Below are 16,493 nucleotides of genomic sequence, written 5' to 3' on the forward strand. Positions count from 1 at the left end.
AAGAGCAACTGCCACAGCAATCTTGAGTTTGTGCCACCCCTTTTCCCTGAACACAGTGTGAAGAATAAAGAGAGTTTTTTCTACTGTTTAGCTGTGTTTACTTTCCATTGTCTGTCTCAAAGCCTGCATCACCACTGGTCTCCCCAGAGCTCCTGAACCCATTTATTTTCCAGACAGTACTTGCCCGCCTCAAGCAACACTAGTGCACCCTAGAAAGTGTTGCTCATGTCAGTCAACAGGAGTAGCACTCAGAACCTTCTTGAGGAATATATTCTGATGCAGTAGTTAATACTATGCTGCTCAGTATTGCCCTTCTGATTCCTTCTCCATTTTCTTCTTCAAAATAGACCATTTCCTTTAAAACATTTCTGGAGATTTTGGGGACACGGGGAAGACAACTAAGAAGTGGTCTACACAACAATTTAATTAAACTGGCTGAATAAGTGATTTAGTTAAAGGGATGCAATCTCCTAGGGTGGATGTAGTTGTACCAGCATAAAGGAATAAATACCAGTAAAACTACCCTCATTAATCATGAGGAGAAGCCCAAATAGCTCCACAAATCCCTGCCTTGTTTCACCAAGCCTTTCCTTACATTTATGTATAAATGAACAAGGAACCATTAGACATGCAAACAGTGCCATAAGAAAAAAAAGTTATCCTCCTGGTTCAGGCTCTTTGGCAAGGTAGCTTAGCCTAATGAATTGCAAGCCTGACCAGTAGAAAGCCTTCACATCTTTGACCCTTCATAGTTTATTTTATGGATGTTATTCGGGATATCCAGCTTCACAAAGACAGGGCCAGACTGCAATACCATGTTAGCAAAACCTGACTAGGTAAAACAGGACTATAGTTGTGTAACAAAAACTACTTGATGCAAAACAAATATACAAATTGTTAAGTGTCTGGCATCCTCATTAACGAGTTATTTTGCCTAACATTCATCAGTTTGTCACACAACTATCCTTAGTTCTGGTATCTCGGATATGGGTGTAAATTGGACGGGCTGGGCAAAACTGTTGATCCAAGGAAGTTTTGTACATAAAAGTTACCTTTATTCATTGTAGTTTTTCTATTGCCAAGAAAGTATTCAAATCATCATTTGAGAAATACTTGTTGCAATTTTAATATATACATTTAAATGTGAAACAAAAGAGGACCTTATTCTATTGCAAGCAGACAACGATTAAAGTAAATTGAAACAAGAGGGAGCCATCACTGTTTACCTAACTCAGGGACAGTTCAGCTTTGCTTCTAGCAGAGGACAATTTCTGCTCCACACCACAGCCCCTTACTTTAACATCTGGGTGTATGTCTATTCTGTGCAGTTAGCTGGGCTCTTACAAGTTTCTGACCCAGGTTTAGAGGGGTTTTAAGCCTGGCCCAGCCAACTGATTTTGTGTATGTGAGAGAGAGAAAGAAACCCAGGCTCTGTTGTAACGTGAGCTGAAACTAGGGTTGCCAATTTTGGTTGAACGTATTCCCGGTGGTTTCATCACACGACATAATCTTTAGTTCAAGATTAATCTTTAATTCCTGGAGACTCCATGATAATTGTGAGCAGGGCTTGGCTATGGGAATGCTCACCTCCCCCTGGTTATAGAGAGGATGGACTCCTTTGTACGGTTTAAGCAACAATACACAGTATAACGATAAGCACAGCTAACTATTATTCATGTCACTACATTACTAATGTCAGACTCATTATTATATACAGGTAACTCTAAGGCCCTTAAAACACTGCACCTGTGCCCGCTGTAGTGCTTCAGTGAAGAATCTACCTATGCTGATGGGAGGGCTTCTCTCACTGGCATAGGTACTCCACCTCCCCAGGAGGTGGTAGCTATGCCAATGGAAGAATTCTCCTGTCAACTTAATGCTGTCTACTCCGGGGTTAGGTCAGTTTAACTGCATTGCTCAGGAGCATGGATTTTTCACATCCCTGAGTGACGAAGTTACACACTGACCTAATTTCCTAGCACAGACCTTGCAATAGTAAAACCTCTCTCTCCTTGATGCACAGGTGCCTACTCTCATTGAGGCCTAAGAAACATGGAGTAGGCATTATTCATTGACGCACAAGGCTCCTTGAAATTTCACAAAAAGTCCTGCATATTTCAGTTTTGCAACAAACATGATCAGCACAAACCTCCTCTCTCCAATACACACACACACCCCCACCCACCCCTCTACCCTGGGAGGTTGAGGGAAGGTGACATGCACATGCTAGAGCTGCTTTTACTGGGAACCTATCAAATAAACATAGTGTTCTCTGGTAAGTTAGATTATGTTCAAAGCTGTCCATTTAGCCAGCAATTGGCAAAGAAGGCAGTCCTTTGTCCCACAAATTCCAAGAACCATGTTCTAGTCTCACCCCTTAGGGCAGGGGTGAACAACCTGAGCCTGAGAAGGAGCCAGAATTTACCAATGTACATTGCCAAAGAGCCACAGTAATACATCAGCAGCCCATCAGCTCCCCGACCCCGCTCCCAGCACCTCCCACCCACCGGCAGCTTAGCCGATCAGCGCCTCTCCTTCCTTCCCTGCACCTTTGGATCAGCTGTTTCGTGGCGTGCAAGAGGCTCTGCGGGGGGAGAGCGGAGGAGTGAAGGCACTGCAGGTTCAGGAGAGGGGGTGGGAAGGGGTGGAGTAGGGGCAGGGCCTGTGGCAGAGCCAGGGGTTGAGCAGTGAGTAGCCCCCGGCACATTGGAAAGTTGGCACCTGCAGCTCCAGCCCCGGAGTCGGTGCCTATACAAGGAGCCGCATATTAACTTCTGAAGAGCCGCATGTGGCTCCAGACCCCTGCCTTAGGATGCATCCCAACAGGAAAAAAGTGAGTGTGTGTGTGTGTGGGGGGGGGGAGGGGGGCATTTACGCCATCTGTTGGTTAATGGCAGTTAACACTGATTAACTCTTAGTATGAACAAGACAGTTTGTAGTTTTCACATGTGTTAGCAGGTTGAAGTACATACTGGGGGCAAGCCTAGGATTTACTTTGGCCTGTGTGAAAACTGCAACTGCCTTATCCGCACTAGGATTTTACCATATGTTAGCTAACACTATGTTTTTTTAAATAAAAATAAAGCTACACATTTTGGCCTTAGAGTTACCTAGATAAAGTCCTGAATTACATGTGAGTAGCCTGACAGTCTCACTAAGGTAAACGTTTGTGTTTGAAGGATGCTAGTAATTAGTAGGTTTCAGAGTAGCAGCCATGTTAGTCTGTATCAAAAAGAACAGAAGTACTTGTGGCACCTTAGAGACTAACAAATTTATTTGAGCATAAGCTTTCGTGGGCTACAGCCCACTTCATCGGATGCATAGAATGGAACATATAGGAAGATGTGTGTATATATATATATATATATATACATACACACACACACACACACACACAGAAAACATGAAAAAGTAGAGTAAGATGCTAATTAAGATGAGCTGTTATCAGCAGGAGAAAAAAAAACTTTTTAGTGATAATCAAGATGGCCCATTTAGACAGTTGACAAGAAGGTTTGAGCATACTTAACATGGGGAAATAGATTCAATATGTGTAATGACCCAGCCGCTCCCAGTCTCTATTAAAATCCAAGTTAATGGTATCTAGTTTGCATATTAATTCAAGCTCAGCAGTTTCTCATTGGAGTCTATTTTTGAAGCTTTTTTGTTGCAAAATTGCCACCTTTAAGTCTATTACTGAGTGGCTACAGAGGTTGAAGTGTTCTCCTTCGGGTTTTTGAATGTTATGATTCCTGATGTCAGATTTGAGTCCATTTATTCTTTTGCATAGAGACTGTCCGGTTTGGCCAATGTACATGGAAGAGGGGCATTGCTGGCAAATGATTGCATATATCACATTGGTAGATGTGCAGGTGAACGAGCCCCTGATGGCGTGGCTAATAGGATTAGGTCCTATGATGGTATCACTTGAATAAATATGCGGACACAGTTGGCATCGGGCTTTGTTGCAAGGATAGATTCCTGGGTTAGTGTTTTTGTTGTGTGGTGTGAGGTTGCTGGAGAGTATTTGCTTCAGTTGGGGGGCTGTCTGTAAGCAAGGACTGGTCTGTCTCCCAAGATCTGTGAGAGTGAGGGATCATTTTTCAGGATAGGTTGTAAATCTTTGATGATGCGCTGGAGAGGTTTTAGTTGGGGACTGAAGGTGACAACTAGTGGCGTTCTGTTTTCTTCTTTGTTGGGCCTGTCCTGTAATAAGTGACTTCTGGGTACTCTTCTGGCACTGTCAATCTGTTTTTTTCACTTCAGCAGGTGGGTATTGTAGTTTTAAGAATGCTTGATAGAGATCTTGTAGGTGTTTGTCTCTGTCTGAGGGATTGGAGCAAATGCAGTTGTATCGTAGAGCTTGGCAGTAGACAATGGATCATGTGGTGTGTCCTGGATGGAAGCTGGAGGCATGTAGGTAAGTATAGCGGTCAGTAGGTTTCCAGTATAGGGTGGTGTTTATGTGACCATCGCTTATTAGCACAGTAGGGTCCAGGAAATGGGCCGCTTGTGTGGATTAGTCTAGGCTGAGGTTGATGGTGGGATGGAAATTGTTGAAGTCACGGTGGAATTCCTCAAGGGCTTCTTTTCCATGGGTCCAGATGATGAAGATGTCATCAATGTAGCGCAAGTAGAGTAGGGGCATTAGGGGACAAGACCTAAGGAAGCGTTGTTCTAAGTCAGCCATAAAAATGTTGGCATAGTGTGGGGCCATGCGGGTACCCATAGCAGTGGCGCTGACTTGAAGGTATGTACTGTCCCCAAACGTGAAATAGTTGTGGGTGAGGACAAAGTCAAAGGTCAGTCACATTTTGCCAGGTTTGCCATGACATTGTCGGAGATACTGTTCCTGATAGCTTGTGTAATGTTGGTGTAGAGGGCTTCTACATCCATAGTGGCCAGGAGGGTGTTTTCTGGAAGATCACTGATGGATTGTAGTTTCCTCAGGAAGTCAGTGGTGTCTTGAAGATAGCTGGGAGTGCTGGTAGCGTAGGGCCTAAGGGGAGAGTCCACATAGTCAGACAATCCTGCTGTTAGGGTGCCACTGCCTGAGATGATGGGGCGTCCAGGATTCCCAGGTTTATGGATCTTGGGAAGCAGATAAAATACCCTGGTCAAGGTTCTAGGCATGTGGCACATCTATTCCTGTGCTTTTTCAGGGAGTTTCTTGAGCAGATGGTGTTGTTTCTTTTGGTAATCCTCAGTGGGATCTGGCCCAGGATAATGGCCTGCAGAATGTGGAGTTAGAGAGCTGCCTAGCAGCCTCTTGTTCATATTCCAACTTATTCATGATGACAACAGCACTGTACTGACAGCACTGGACCCATGAAAAAGCCACCCTTGAGGGATTCCACCATGATTTCAACAATTTTCATCCCACCATCAACCTCAGCCTAGACCAGTCCAGTATGCCAACATTTTTATGGCTGACTTAGAACAACGCTTCCTCAGCTCTCGTCCCCTAATGCCCCTACTCTACTTGTGCTACATTGATGACATCTTCATTGTCTGGACCCAGAAGTCACCTACCATGGGACAGGACAGGCCCAACAAAGAAAATAACAGAACGCCACTAGCTGTCACCTTCAGTCCCTAACTAAAACCTCTCCAGCGCATAATCAAAGATTTACAACCTATCCTGAAAAATGATCCCTCACTCTTACAGATCTTGGGAGACAGACCAGTCCTCGCTTACAGACAGCCCCCCAACCTGAAGCAAATACTCACCAGCAACCACACACCACACAACAGAATCACTAACCCAGGAACCTATCCTTGCAATAAAGCCCAATGCCAACTCTGTCCACGTATTTATTCAAGTGACACCATCATAGGACCTAATCACATTAGCCACGCCATCAGGGGCTCGTTCACCTGCACATCTAACAATGTGATATATGCCATCATGTGCAGGCAATGCCCCTCTGCCATGTACATTGGCCAAACCGGACAGTCTCTATGCAAAAGAATAAATGGACTCAAATCTGACATCAGGAATCATAACATTCAAAAACCCGAAGGAGAACACTTCAACCTCTGTAGCCACTCAGTAATAGACTTAAAGGTGGCAATTTTGCAACAAAAAAGCTTCAAAAATAGACTCCAACGAGAAACTGCTGAGCTTGAATTAATATGCAAACTAGATACTATTAACTTGGATTTTAATAGAGACTGGGAGTGGCTGGATCATTACACATATTGAATCTATTTCCCCATGTTAAGTATGCTCAAACCTTCTTGTCAACTGTCTAAATGGGCCATCTTGATTATCACTACAAAAGTTTCAGAGTAACAGCCGTGTTAGTCTGTATTCGCAAAAAGAAAAGGAGGACTTGTGGCACCTTAGAGACTAACCAATTTATTAGAGCATAAGTTGTTTTTTCTCCTGCTGATAACAGCTCATCTTAATTAATTAGCCTCTTACTCCACTTTTTCATGTTCTCTGTGTTTGTGTATATATATCTTCTTACTACTTGTTCATAAATTCATAGATATTTAGGTCAGAAGGACCACTATGATCATCTAGTCTGACCTCCTGCACAACGCAGGCCACAGAACTTCACCCACCCACTCCTGCAAAAAACCTCTCACCTATGTCTGAGCTATTGAAGTCCTCAAATCGTGGTTTAAAGACTTCAAGGAGCAGAGAATCCTCCAGCAAGTGACCCGTGCCCCATACTACAGAGGAAGGTGAAAAACCTCCAGGGCCTCTTCCCATCTGCCCTGGAAGAAAATTCCTTCCCAACCCCAAATATGGCGATCAGCTAAACCCTGAGCATATGGGCAAGATTCATCAGCCAGATACTACAGAAAATTCTTTCCTGGGTAACTCAGATCCCACCCCATCTAATATCCCATCACAGGCCATTGGGCCTATTTACCATGAATATTTAATTACCAAAACCATGTTAACCCATCATACCATCTCCTCCATAAACTTATCGAGTTTAATCTTAAAGCCAGATAGATCTTTTGCCCCCACTGCTTCCCTTGGAAGGCTATTCCAAAACTTCACTCCTCTGATGGTTAAAAACCTTCGTCTAATTTCAAGTCTAAATTTCCTGGTGGCCAGTTTATATCCATTTGTTCTTGTGTCCACATTGGTATTGAGCTTAAATAATTCCTCTCCCTCTCCGATATTTATCCCTCTGATATATTTATAGAGAGCAATCATATCTCCCCTCAACCTTCTTTTAGTTAGGCTAAACAAGCCAAGCTCCTTGAGTCTCCTTTCATAAGACAAGTTTTCCATTCCTCAGATCATCCTAGTAGCCCCTCTCTGTACCTGTTCCAGTTTGAATTCATCCTTCTTAAACATGGGAGACCAGAACTGCACACAGTATTCCAGATGAGGCCTCACCAATGCCTTGTAGAACAGTACTAAAACCTCCTTATCCCTACTGGAAATACCTCTCCTGATGCATCCCAAGACCGCATTAGCTTTTTTCACGGTCATATCACATTGGCGGTTCATAGTCATCCTATGATCAACCAATACTCCAAGGTCCTTCTCCTCCTCCGTTACTTCTAATTGACACATCCCCAGTTTATAACTAATATTCTTGTTATATTAATCCCTAAATGCATGACCTTACACTTCTCACTATTAAATTTCATCCTATTACTATTAGTCCAGTTTACAAGGTCATCCAGATCCTCCTGTAGGATATCCCTGTCCTTCTCTAAATTGGCAATACCTCCCAGCTTTGTATCATCCGCAAACTTTATTAGCACACTCCCACTTTTTGTGACAAAGTCAGTAATAAAAAGATTAAATAAGATTTAAGGTCCCAAAACCGATCCTTGAGGAACTCCACTGGTAACCTCCCTCCAGCCCGACAGTTCACCTTTCAGTAGGACCTGTTGTAGTCTTCCCTTTAACCAATTCCTTATCCACCTTTCAATTTTCCTATTGATCCCCATCTTATCCAATTTAACTAATAATTCCCTATGTGGCACGGTATCAAACGCCTCACTGAAATCTAGGTAAATTAGATCCATTGCGTTTCCTTTGTCTAAAAAATCTGTTACTTTCTCAAAGAAGGAGATCAGGTTGGATTGGCACAATTTGCCTTTTGTAAAACCATGTTGTATTTTGTCCCATTTACTATTGACTTCAATGTCCTTAACTATCTTCTCCTTCAAAATTTTTTCCAAGACCTTGCATACTACAGATGTCAAACTAACAGGCCTGTAGTTACCCGGATCACGTTTTTTCCCTTTCTTAAAAATAGGAACTATGTTAGCAATTCTCCAGTCAGACGGTACAACCCCTGAGTTTACAGATTCATTAAAAAGTCTTGCTAATGGGCTTGCAATTTCATGTGCCAATTCCTTTAATATTCTTGGATGAAGATTATCTGGGCCCCCCCGATTTAGTCCCATTAAGCTGTTTGAGTTTCACTTCTACCTCTGATATGGTAATATCTACCTCCATATCCTCATTCCCATTTGTCATGCTACCATTATCCCTAAGATCCTCTTTAGTCTTATTAAGGACTGAGGCAAAGTATTTGTTTAAATATTGGGCCATGCCTAGATTATCCTTGACCTCCACTCCATCCTCAGTGTTTAGCGGTCCCACTTCTTCTTTCTTTGTTTTCTTCTTATTTATGTGACTATAGAACCTTTTACTATTGGTTTTAATTCCCTTTGCAAGGTCCAACTCTACTTGACTTTTAGCCTGTCTCACTTTATCTCTACATGTTCTGACCTCAGTAAGATAGCTTTCCTTGCTGATCCCTCCTTTCTTCCACTCCCTGTATGCTTTCTGCTTTTTTCTTAATCACCTCCCTGAGATGCTTGCTCATCCAGCATGGTCTACAGCTCCTGCCTATGAATTTTTTCCCCTTTCTTGGGATGCAGGCTTCCGATAGCTTCTGCAGCTTTGATTTAAAATAATCCCAGGCCTCCTCTACCTTTAGATCCATAAATTCTTCAGTCCAATCCACTGCCCTAACTAATTTCCTTAATGTTTGAAAGTCAGCCCTTTTGAAATCAAAAACCCTAGCTGCAGATTTATTTTTGTTAATCCTTCCGTTCAATTTGAACTGAATTAGCTCATGATCACTTGAGTCAAGATTATCCCCTACAACCATTTCTTCTGTGAGGTCCTCACTACTCACGAAAACCAAATCTAAAATGGCATCCCCTCTAGTCGGTTCAGCTACTACTTGCTGAAGGAATCCATCAGCTATCGCATCTAGGAAAATCTGAGCCCTATTATTATTACTAGCACTCGTCCTCCAGTCTGTATCTGGGAAGTTCAAGTCTCCCATGATCACGCAGTTTCCATTACTATTTACTTTATTAAAAACATGAAAAAGGGCTCTATCCATATCCAAATTAGATCCCGGCGGTCTATAGCACACCCCAAGCACTATCCCAGGGGAGGCTCTAATAGCTTTCTTCCCCAATGTAATTTTTGCCCAGACAGACTCTGTCTTATCCATTCCATCGCTTCTTATTTATTTACATTCTACCTCATCATTGATATACAGTGCTACTCCACCAACTTTACCTTTATTTCAGTCTTTCCTAAACAGCACGTACCCTTCAATAGCTGTAGCCCAGTCATGACGACTATCCCACCATGTTTCTGTTACCCCTAGAATATCTGGTTTCACTTCCTGCACCAGTAGCTCTAGTTCCTCCATTTTGTTACCTGGGCTCCTCGCATTGGTGTACAAACATCTTAGTTTTTGCTGTTTGGCCTCACTCACATTCTGTACCCGATTAGGCACAGTCATTCTACAGCCAGTATAACCTTTTAGACTGGTATCCACACTGCCCTTCCTCCTTATATACATTCTCCTACCCACAGCTGTATCCTCTCTTACTTCGTTTTCTTTCCTCTCAATGCTAAAATCCAGCATGGAGATCATCTGGACATCTCCCAACCACCTCCCCCAGATTCCTAGTTTAAAGCTCTCTTAATCAGTTGCGCCAGCCTCCATCCTAGAAGTCTATTTCCTTCCCTACTCAGATGAAGTGCATCCCGAGAGATCTGTTCTCTGTCCATGAATGCTTCCCAGTGGCCATACATCCCAAAGCCCTCCTTATAGCACCACTGGCTAAGCCATCTGTTGACAGTCATAATCTTTTCACCTTTGTTGCCCTTCTCTAGGAACAGGCAAAATCCCACTAAAGATCACCTGATCCTCAATTTCCTTTAGCGTCTTCTCCAGCCTAGCATAGTCTTCCTTAATACTTTCCAGCAAGAATCTAGCCGAATCATTTGTTCCCACATGAAGGATAATTAAGGGATTCTTTCCTGCTCCCTTTAGGATCCTTTTCTACATCCCATCTACATCCCGTATCTTAGCACCTGGAAGACAGCACACCCTCCTATTCTCTGGATCAGCTCTGGTTACAGGCCTGTCTATTCCTCTTAGTAAAGAGTCCCCGATCATATAGACCTGCCTTTTCCTGGTGACGGTGCTATTCTCCAGTCTATCCCCTGTTCCCTCTGGCTATAAGTTCTTTCCATTCCTATTCTCCCTTGTAATCCTCTTCAACCCATCCTGTATCCTCCTGGGGCTCATATTTGGTGTAGTCTCCATTAACTCTTCCCCTTTTCCTATAGGACTAGCCGCTCTTCTCTTCTTCCTTGCCCTTCCATCTTCAGTGATTACCTAAGCCCCTTCTTCATTTTCCAACTCTGCAAACCTATTCTTGAGCTCTATTTCTCCTTCACTAGCCCGTCTTTTCCTCTGCCTGGTTCTTTTAGTCACATGTTTCCACTGACCACTTTCCTCACCCAGTCTCCCCTCAGAATTCCCCAGTCCTGCTTTCATCTGCAAGTCTGAGCTTTTCCCTCCAGATACCTCATATCTTTGCTCATAATCTGCTCAAACCCCTTCCTAAACTCAACCAGACTTTCCACCTGCATCTTTTCCTCCATCAGCTCTATCAGACGGCATTTCATACAGACAAAACTTTTACCAGGTACTCCCTCCAGGATCATGTACATACCACAGCTTCCACATCCAGTCATCTTCATTGCATCTTCCACTACATGGGTCACTCCCACTGCTGCCTCTGTATCTGTCATAGCCTTCCCACCTAAACCCTGTTAATCTGGGAAACACAAACAACACCAAAACACCACCACCCACAGCACAAACAAACCCCAAACAAGCACCACAAGACAAATTCCCATTCAAACGCCCCTGTTTACAGCTCTGTTGGCTAGCTCCTGTGCCGCTGCCTGACTGGCTGGCTACCTTTTAGGACCCCTAGTCAGAGAAGCCCCGCCTCCTAATCAGGGCTCAGCTTCTCTCCCAGCACGAAGCCCCTACAAGCCTCTACACGTACAAATACTACAAATACAAAGCCAAATACAAATACCTTCTCCTCCAACAGAACTCCCACTCAAACTCCCCTGTTTACAGCTCTGTTTGCTAGCTCCTGTGCCGTTCCATTCTATGCATCCAATGAAGTGGGCTGTAGCCCACAAAAGCTTATGCTCAAATAAATTTGTTAATCTCTAAAGTGCCACAAGTACTCCTTTCAGAGTAGCAGCTGTGTTAGTCTGTATTCGCAAAAAGAAAAGGAGTACTTGTGGCACCTTAGAGACTAATCAATTTATTTGAGCATGAGCTTTCGTGAGCTACAGCTCACTTCATCGGATGCATTCAGTGGAAAATACAGTGAGGAGATTTATATACACACAGAACACGAAAAAATGGGTGTTTATCATGCACACTGTGAGGAGAGTGATCACTTAAAATGAGCTATTACTAGCAGGAGGGGCGGAGGCTGTTTTTTTTAGTAATTAGTAGCTCATTAAGTAGATATGGTCCAAATGTGGAGGCCAAAATCTGCATTGCAAAAAGTGTTAGTGTCCTTAGTTGCACTTCTCACCCCCTAACATTACCTATTGTCCAGGTTAAAACAGACCGTTTGGGGAAATGGCTCACCAAAAAAACAACAAACAGAAAAACCCAATAAAAACAAGAATTCAGGGTTTCTCAGTTGCTTTTACCATATTCTTCAGAGTAATCATGTTCATGAACTACCAAGCCCTTACAGTTGTGACATTAGCTTGCACAGTGTGAATTAATGTAATGTTGTCCAAGTCTGCAGCCAGTCAGTAAAAAACAAACAACAGCACCAAAAAGTGTCAGATTTCCCCACCACCATTTATCCAAGTGAGGTGATACTGTGAAGGCTAATTAAGGCCATTTAAATCCCAACTATTAACCCTTTCCTTGCTGTATGCTCTGTTTAGCTCGAAAATTTGTCTCGCACCAACAGAAATAGGTCCAGTACAAGATATTACCTCAACCTCACCACCTTGTCTGTCTACCTTTCCTTACTGTCATGCTAGAAACATCCAACTAATAATCATGGGGGGTGAGGGGGAGATACTTAGCACACATCCTGTGACTCCCTCCATCAACTGGAAGCAATTCCAATAAGGTTGCAGATTTTGAACAGGTTAAGTACTGTAGTGAAATATTCTGAACAAATGAGACGTTTGCTACTACCTTAAAAATTATAAATAGCATCTATCATGTCACATAAAACATGCTGGACTCCTGCAGTGCCATTAGAGATTGTCTGGAATATCTCTAAAACATGATCCTCGAGCAGCCATGGCATCTCATCTTAAAAAAACCTAGTATTTAGAATGGCCCCACATTGTTAAAATAGGATGCACCAACTAGAAAAATAAAAAAAATTCCTGCAGAAATTAAACAGATTTTGCTAAGTCTCCACAGATTTGTACTGTCCTTCCTGCAATGCTTAAATGAATTACTACTGAGAAGCCTGGCAAACCTCCTAAATTTGGAAGACATCGGTTCACATGATCGGAAATTGCCCTATGTTTTATTTAGATTCTTCAACACAATTTCCAGTGCACATAAGGCCAAAGTAGTTTGGTTTATCTTTATGACACTGGCTTACGTTAGTGTTAGTATTCTTTCAACAAATGTTCAAATATAAGAATAGCTGACATTTATAGTTTTATTTAAAACCTGAAATTAAGTCCTCATTTGAAATATTGATTCAATTTTAAGCAGTAGAGTTTGGAGAGGGTGAAAACTTATAATCCTACTAATTCTTAAATTTATCTAAATGAGCTCACAATTACCTCATCCGCAGGGACACCAAGCCTCAACATTCATAAAATAAACAAAACTAGCGTCTGTGCGGATTTCGCTGTATACTCCAGAAGTTAGGGGATTTCTTAAAATATTTTCTAATCCTTGTGGTTCAGAGGCACATCTTCAGAGGCAACATTGCATCCATCCATTTACATGCTGAGCCAGACATACTGAAACAACTCAAGTGCCAATGTTACCCAATTTTTTTAATGGGGTGTAAACGATGAAGCTTAATTATCAGTACCTTTCATATTCATTGAATTGTGGAATCAGCCTGGCTGAGCAGAATTTGAACTTGGTGCCATTCATATTTGGGGCTAGAGCTGGTGCCAGAGGAGGAGGAAAAATATCAAATCATGAGATTTTTTTTGGAGCTGTATTCTCTCTTCACCTCTTCCTTAACAAAGGTGCCAGCTATAACCCCACATTCATATGGCACAAAGTTCAAATTCCACATAGCCAGTCTGATTATAGGAATATAGAAGAATCTAATCAAATCTCATCTACTCCAACCCTATCAACAAGAACTATTCTCTACAGAGTTTTCTAGTGTTTTGTCCAATAACAATTTAAATACTGCAATTGATGGGATATCCATCATTTCTCTTTCAAAAATTATTCAACTGTCTAGTTGTATCTCACTGTCAACGTTTTCCTTGCTTCCTGTTCCGGACTTTACATTCTCTTCACCAACCTGATCCAATCCAGTTTGTGGTCCTCTCTAATCCTTCCCAAACCAATCTTATACCTCATCCACACAAGAGACACAACATGGACAATTGCAAAGATTTCTAACCCCTGACCCCAGTATGCCTCAACCTTGACCTAGAAGTACCAACACAAGTGCTGAAGTGGGGGTGGGGGAGAGAGGGGCGGGCGTAACTTCAGTCTTCATAACCATTCAAACACTTGCCTTCAATTTTGAGTCTACCAATAAGGAATCCCAATTAGTATCAACTGCAATGGTTATTTGGGGGATTTAGCTACCTATTCTCTAGACTTTACTATGACCACAAATTCATAAGCTTCCAGAAAAACTTGTGGTCACTACTTACCTGAGCTAAACTGGATACTTTTTAATACTAAAATGAACCTCCACATGTCTATCTTCCAAAGCATGCATATAGATAGCTTAGAATAGAGGGGAAAACTGAAAAATAGTAGTGAAAGCCCAGAAAGCGGTCTACTCTACATCAGTAAACCTCAGATGTTCAAATACTGAAGACAGAATTTGATCATTTTATTCATCATACATCAATATTCTCTGCTCACTCAAGAATGACATATCCGCAAGCAATAAAAAGGTCAAACTATCAAGTTTAAAAACAGTCCTGAGTATAGATACTGTATAATGGCCAACTCCCTGTCTTTCCTCATGATTTACATAAAAATAAATTTAATAAATCAAGTTATATTGTTGCTACAGCCATTACTTTTCCAGTTGCTATGAGTTAGAAAGAGCTGCCTCTAAAAAGAGCTGACAGTGAATGAAGAAAAAAAAAAAAAGTCAAACTGCACTGTAATTTCACCAACATATCAAGAATTTTGACAGAAATCAGTAAATATTCTCCTTATCACTATACTGATTATATACCAAAATAAAAATCAAATTCTGTTGTCAAATGTCACCTTCAAAGGATGTGTATATTTTTGTTGACATATCTGTGAACTAATTCAGTATAAATTCTGTGTTTTGCAAGTGCCCCAAACACAAAGTTTAGCAGAATAGTTGATAGTTGATTTGAAATAAGAAATCTCAAGTTTCAAAGTCAAATCCTCTGCCCCTTTTCCAATCTTGTTAAAAAAGATCTTGTTAACACAGTAGATTTTGCAACAAGATACCAAAATTTTGATCACTCAGTATCAGACCACAGGACTATAGTTTGTATTTTACTGGATGTTGTAGAAATGATGATTGGGAATCAAAGAACAAAAGAATTTATTAAAAACAGAATGACCTCTAAGAACCTAAATGTCATTTTTGTTTGTATAAAAAAGGGGGGGGCACTTAGAGACTACTGACCCTTAAAGACATAGAAAAGGGGGGGCAGAGAATGTGGGAGGAAATAGGGTACAATTGTATCCCTGATGTATTGCATATCCACCTTAGTTGTTATGGAAGGATATAATTAACCTGCTCTCCTGAAGGCTAAAGGGGGGCGGGGGAGAGAACCTCTCCCACACGAAATGACATTGATACTTAGCTATTTCACAAGGTTAACTAATAGGCAAATACTAACCAGTCTGCAAATATATTCTCTTGTAGCAAACTATTTACCACCAGCAAGCTACATTTTCTGCTGTTTAACATACCTATGAGCTCCCAGAAGCCAAGATGTACGATCCCTTTCTGAGCTATGCAGAATGAAGCCTGGAGAGAAACTGAACACTACTGCAATAATAAAGGGTAGAAATGCAGTGTGGAAGCATGACTAATCTGTGATTGAGTATCTCCCACCTACAGTATCTCCTTCGCAGTGTCACATTTTTACAGTACAGACACATTTTGCTGATGAAACCACATCACATGAGGGAAGTAACTATAAGATTACTGCAGAGCCATCCTACTCAGGTAGAAAGGGCTCAAATTAAGTGAAAAGGACCACGAAGTTAATTTAGATGCCAAAATAGTTGCCCACTGCTGTCCATTCTTTCCTTTGAAGAGGCTGGTATTGGTTCTAAAGTCCATGATTATATTGCTGTGAAATCAGCTGGGGGAAAGGTGTGACAGTCATTTAAAGCAGATTTTTCTTAAGTTAAAATAGAACACTTCCCCCCCCCCCGCCCAAACAGAAGTGCCACATGCATTGCTAGCAAGGGGCACGCTGCTTGTATGACATGCAGTAAGGATGGGGAGTCGGACTGGCCACCTCTCCAAACAAAAGGCGCAGGCGAAGAGACAGGATGGTCAGCAACACCAAGCCAGCAGTGCGCTCCCCCCGCGGAATACAGCCAGGAAGAGACAGGAAACTTTTGGGGGCTGCTCCAGGGCCTCCCGCCTGGGTCACGGAACAGGACCTGAAGCCACGGTCAACGCAGGCGACCGCACGTGGGGCTTACAGGGGTGCAATGAGCCCCCGGCCAGACGTGCAGGGAGAGGGGAAAGCACCGAGCGGGACCTGCCGAGCGGAGGGAGGCTGCACGGTAACCAGCGCCAAGCGGTACCTGCAAGAGCGGGGGAGGGGGGCGCGACACAACAGCCTCAAGCGGGGCTCGCCAAGGGAGGGGGTAGGCGCAAGGCGGCCAGCCCCAGGCGAGCGAGGTTTTACGAAGCCGCCCATCACCGCTGCGTCGGGGGGGCGGGGGAGGGGGGCGCTCAGCAGCCAGCGCCAGACAGGACCTGCCGGGGCTCGGGGGCGGGGGGGCGAGCCAAGGGGAGCA

At 42.8% G+C, this 16,493-nt stretch overlaps 1 protein-coding gene across 3 annotated transcripts in view; it reads right to left on the reverse strand.

Moving 5' to 3' along the window:
- The window catches only part of FAM171A1 (family with sequence similarity 171 member A1), a 139,229-nt gene that overhangs the window by 122,135 nt on the left and 601 nt on the right, over positions 1-16,493 (reverse strand). The window lies entirely within an intron of this gene.

This window comes from Lepidochelys kempii, chromosome 2 (genome assembly GCF_965140265.1).
Source record: "Lepidochelys kempii isolate rLepKem1 chromosome 2, rLepKem1.hap2, whole genome shotgun sequence".
Taxonomy (NCBI): domain Eukaryota; kingdom Metazoa; phylum Chordata; order Testudines; family Cheloniidae; genus Lepidochelys; species Lepidochelys kempii.